Below are 5,648 nucleotides of genomic sequence, written 5' to 3' on the forward strand. Positions count from 1 at the left end.
TCGGTTTTGAAGCCAAACCCCTACGATGGCTCAACTTGAGGATTTCGTCTGTTTTGGCAGTGAAGAAGTACAACTATCAGGAATATGTTGTTGGCGCTCCGTCGCTTACGACGTCGAGGGTTCCAGTTGATCCGATCAATGGAACAGCCTGCTCGTGAGAGTAACGTGCAAGTGGCTGAGTACTCCACAGACACATGTACCCTTAACGTAGTTCTCGGGGATATTCAGCATGACATAGTGTGACAAGGTTGACCCTTTGAATTACAGGCGCAACAGAAACAGGAAGTAAGAGTGAGAGAAAGTTGTGGAAGAGTGCAGCAGGGTTCGCCACCATCCCCTGCTGGAGCCTCATGGAGCTTTAGGTGTTTTCACTCAATAAACACTCACAATGCCCGGTCTGGCAATCGAAACCGCGATCCTATGACCACGAGTCCGCTGCCCTAACCACTGGGCCATTGTGCCTCCACTATCAGGAATATATACTGGATTTATGAATTCCCATGGTGGTGAGCCTGCAACTGAATTTAAGACAATCCAGTAGCTATGACCATCCTGTTCTTTTAAGCTTTGTGTTTCTAGTATTACATTACGCAATGTATCATCACCATTTTGAAGATGATGGGTGTAATTACTCTAAGAGGTTGAACAACGACACAAAGGTTTCCTTGTTGACTTGAAGTTTTTGTATTTAAGTGAAAACTCCTTATTACATTAAAGTTTAGTCCCAAATCGGTCCTGACTTAGGACCAAAGATGTTTCAGCGGTTAAAACCTTGTCTTTTATTCAGTCACAGAACACTCAGGACAACATTAGAGCAGTATGTGATTTGAAGGAGCCTTGACTGCTATTTCCAGCTAGTCTAAAGGTAACATAGTGGTTCTAAGTCACAGGGAATTTCTTCAAGTTCATAAACTGTCTTGAGATGCAAAATCTCCGTTCTATTTTCTTACAAATCTACCAGCACAAAGAGATTAAGCTGAAATATGAAAACGGTCAAATAGCTTTTAAAGTACTTTATTGTTAATAAGGTGTAGGAGTGCCTGTGTGGTAAGCAGCTTGCTTACAAACCACATGGTTCCAGGTTCAGTCCCACTGCATGGCACCTTGGGCAAGTGTCTTCAACTAAAGCCTCAGGCTAACCAACGCCTTGTGAGTGGATTTGGTAGACGGAAACTGAAAGAAGCCCATATATATATATATATATATATGTGTGTGTGTGTGTCAGTGTTTGTCCCCCGCAACATTGCTTGACAACCAATGCTGTTGTGTTTACGTCCCCGTAACTTAGCGGTTCGGCAAAAGAGACCGATAGAATAAGTACTAGGCTTACAAAGAATAAGTCCTCAGGTCGATTTGCTTGACTAAAGGTGGTGCTCCAGCATGGCCACAATCAGATGACTAAAACAAGTAAAAGAGTAAAGTTGAGCAAAATTCTAAAGACTTTGTACCAAGATTGGTATGAAATCTTCTAAAACCACTATATATATATATATATATATATATATCTTTGGACAGTTCAACTTTTGGAATGAAAACTTTTCCTCTCCAAACTAAATCCTTCATAGGGTTTGAAAATGTCTACAAAGCACATGGAATCCAAAGTGCTCCTACAGCTGGCTGGTATAAGCTTTACTTTACTGAAGACACCTAATAAAGTGGTGAACAAATTATTCTCAGCTATTTAGACCAAGCTGTTTCAGGTTACTCCCTGTATTCCTGGATTACTGTACATCAACAATTATGTGATCTGAAACACTGAGTCATTACTGAGTCAGCCTTTTAACAAGTTGTCATTCAGCCCTGGTTTCTTTAAAGGGTCTTTTAGAGGAGGAAGTCAAGTACAATGTGACAAACACTTGTTTAGTGAGGTGGTAAATGGTATAATGTAGCTAAAGCCCCTGGTAGTACAGGGTGTCCACAAAGTCTGGGTACATGGGGATTAACACTTACTTTCAGAAATTATTATTTCTTATAGTTAATTGTTTATGTTATGATTTTATTTACTCCATGTACCCAAACTTTGTGGACACCCTGTAGTATATCTGTGTTAATAAGAGTCACGGTAAAGAACATCAAGAAATACGAAGATAAAATTGACTGCAACATTTATTCCAAAGCTAAACGGAAATACAGCAACTGGTATAACATAAATAAATCTGTAATTTCAAAGTGCTTCTTGAAGATGAACGTTGGAAAAAACACCAGGCATGGCATCAAGGAATCCTGCTACAATCCTCTCCTCACTGAAGCAGCAAAGTGGAATAAAACTGCTCTCATGCCAAAGATCCAAACTCACTTGTTGCAATTGACCTCTCTAAGAAAGTAGTGGGGAAAAGCTTCCCCTAAATAGCTAATGTTGGGACGCTTGACTAGTCGATCACGTTAAGGGGTGGATAGCCTGCATAAAGCTAGGTGGACGGGACCGTCATGTGATGAACCAAAACGGCTACCTAAAGGTAAAGAGGCATAAATGCGGATAGCTAAAGGTAAAGAGTGAACACGCTTCTGCTACAACTGAAATTGTGCTACAGTTTCTGTTTGTTTTTCTCCTTTTCCTAAAAGATATTCATAATTAAACAAATAATAAAAAGGAAACCGTTATTGAAATGTTAAAATATTTTCTGCTATGAAATAAGGAAAGCAAAATTGGCAATTGTTTAGCCCAAGGTTACCCTTGATTGAGTAGACTTCTGATCATCCTATTTTATTTTCAAATATTGTAAGCAGGACTGCGTGATTCGACGTGTTCTCTTTTATAGACAGAGTATGATTTGGTTGTTATTTCTAGCAGGTTGAGCTACTATAGACGTTCCCTCGTTCGTTGAGAAGAGTTGCTATGTCAAAATGAGGGCGAAGGTAAAGAATACGCACCACCACCCGTTTTCGGTGTAACAAAAACCATGACCCTAAACACTGGGTGTGCGTATTCTTTACCTTCGCCAAAATGGGATTTATTTGTATTACAACTTATTTGTTATGTCGTGTGTGTTATTCAATAATTTTGGCAATGTGAAAATGAAATACAACTGGAAATAAGCAAGATCTAGCGGTGATATTCGTCTGTAACAGTCACTTGTTTAACATATTTTTTAAACACAAGTTTGTTGGTATTTCGGCCAGTAGACCTGTTTATTGGAAAATTAGAGCGGAAACGAACGCAGTTGTGTGAGAGGAAGAGAAATTAGGTTTAGATTTCAGAACATCGTTTGACGTCGGCGTTAAGGACGCATTTCTTCAAAGTATTTTTAAAAACAAAGACAAAACAAAAACTTCAAGAATTTTTTTTTTTTTTCGAACTCCTGTAGACATGAAAATCTCATTGATGATCGGAAGAGATTAAAAAAAAACCCAAAAGGTGCCTGAAAATAAAAAGGTTTTCTGAGTTGAAATTTGTGATAAAATGTGAGTGCTGAATTTTCATTTTGTTCGGGGACCACCTGGAAATGTAAAATAAAACAAAACACTTTACTATTTTGCAGTTATTTAACATTTTGAATCAACAAAAAGAAAAAATATGTACACATCCATACACACACACACATACACGTTTCGTTCATTGTTGTATCATATTCAATGAGAATATCTCATAAAGCAACTGATTCAAAGAATGACTTCTGAATGCCAAGTGTTCGAAAAATAAAATTATAAATTTTACGGGCACCTATCCCTTCATCTGAAAGAAATCAGCACCCTGACAGAAAAATATTAACCGCGAAGATAAAAATGCACGCGATGGCATTTGTCGACCAGATGAATGCTTCCTCCAACAACACAACTCATCAAGAACCAGGAATTAAAGAATTCCGACTTGCGATGATGTTTGCAAAAGTTTCAGTTACTTTGTTGCTTTTGGGAATAGTCATCACCTGGTTGGAATGGAATATCATATTCTGGGAATCGATCACAGGTCCGTTTTTGTTGCTTTTGTCATTTCTAATGTTGATAGTGTCAGTTAAACAGTTTTTGATCGCGAAAAAGCTTAGAGAGGAAACAATTTGTTCGATCGACGAAAACAGCGAAAATCGTGTCGAAGATGGAAGCAACAACATAGAGACTATTCACAATAACATTGATACAAATTGGTCTTCAGCTGGCTTAGCAGAACTGCCTTCATACCAACAAGTGTTACAGAGTGTCTATTGTCCGCTGTCAAGAACTGATCCGCCTTACGATTCTTTACCTCCTTCTTATGAACAAGTTGTCTCAATGATGCTGGCCCACGATCAGTTAACGTTGGGCGTTGCAGCATCAACTGATGTTACAATGGAATTACCGGGACCTGAATCAGAAAAACCTTCAGCTGAGCCCACATGATTTTGGGTTCTTAAACGCAGTCGTTTAATATCAAACATTTATACTTTCTTTAAACATATGTCTGGTAACTATTGTTTGTTTTCAACAACGCGATCGACGAAGAATACATTTGATAATTTTATCATTAATTTGTTGATATCGGTGCTTTTAGCAATCTTGCCTCAGTTGATTTTGTAGTAAATATAGGAGATAAACAACAATAAAGTAAGTAAATATATATATATATATATATATATAATGTTCTATTAATTTTCTACGTAGTATCAGTTCACTTCTAAAGATCGGAGCTACAAGTTTAAACGGAATGGTAATTCGTGTGTGTGTGTGGAGAGAGAAAGAGAGAAGTAACGAGTTTCATTTAGAACATTCACAAAAAAAAAAAGAAAAAGTTAAAAGGTGAAAGTTAAACATGTTTGTGGAAGCAGTGTTTTTGATTCGTTGTTAGTTGATAATATTAGATAGGTTGCGTGTGAAGACCAGGATAACGTACACTAATAGTTTATTAACCCGCATCGCTTATATTTAAATGCGTACAAATAAATAATTAATTTGAACAATGGACATAATAGTGAGGAAATATGCGTAATGCATGTTGAGATAAATTTACGAAAGTAGTTCATAGTTCCTGAAGACGAAATAAGTAGGAGTTTAAAATTACTACACATAATTGGTGTGTTGTTCGACATTATTATTCTACGTTGGTACCATTAATATATCATGTAAAAAAAAAAAAAAGCAACAGACCAGATCATTGAACAGAGAAAGACATTATTTTGTATGGAAATCGTCAAAATTTTCGTTGTCTTTGATCAAGCTTTTTGGCGGGGAAAATTCGTACACTTCCTTTGAAGTTCGCCGAATCAACCATAATACGTGATCCAGTGCTGATTGGTCGGGCCATATTTGCGTGGGCGTTATGCCTTATACGGCAGTACGGGCGATCGTAGTTTTGAGCTGAGGAAATCTGAGAGCCCTGGTTCAAAACTCACAAGGAGGTAAATGTTTTTTGTGGTAGAACTTATTGAAGACACTATACGTGACTTGGTTGGAAGAGGTACAACGATTTGACATTATTACCCGGAAACGAAATCTAAAAAAAAAAAAAATAGTGCAACGGGTGTAAAAAAAAAAAAAAAGGTGTAGGAAACGAATATGAAAACAAATGCTCAGAAAGCAAACGGGCGGGGTGGAGAGGACTTCGGAAAATTCACAAGATTAACAAGATCCGAGTTTTTCCCTCGTTATATATATATATATATATATTTATATATAGCACTTTAACTGCTATTTCTAAATTTCGGTATGTGGTGAAGCAACTGTTGCTAATACCTTAA

At 37.4% G+C, this 5,648-nt stretch overlaps 1 long non-coding RNA gene across 1 annotated transcript; it reads right to left on the reverse strand.

Annotated features, from left to right (window-relative positions):
• Positions 1–3,374: 3,374 nt before the first annotated feature.
• Positions 3,375–5,439, reverse strand: LOC128248181 (uncharacterized). Its single transcript, XR_008264482.2, has 2 exons — positions 5,059–5,439; positions 3,375–3,437 (listed from the first exon to the last, which is right to left on the reverse strand). It is a non-coding gene; the product is annotated as an uncharacterized LOC128248181 (long non-coding RNA).
• Between the last annotated feature and the right edge of the window lie 209 nt (positions 5,440–5,648).

Source organism: Octopus bimaculoides, chromosome 6 (assembly GCF_046866305.1).
Source record: "Octopus bimaculoides isolate indiv1 chromosome 6, ASM4686630v1, whole genome shotgun sequence".
Classification (NCBI taxonomy): Eukaryota; Metazoa; Mollusca; class Cephalopoda; order Octopoda; family Octopodidae; genus Octopus; species Octopus bimaculoides.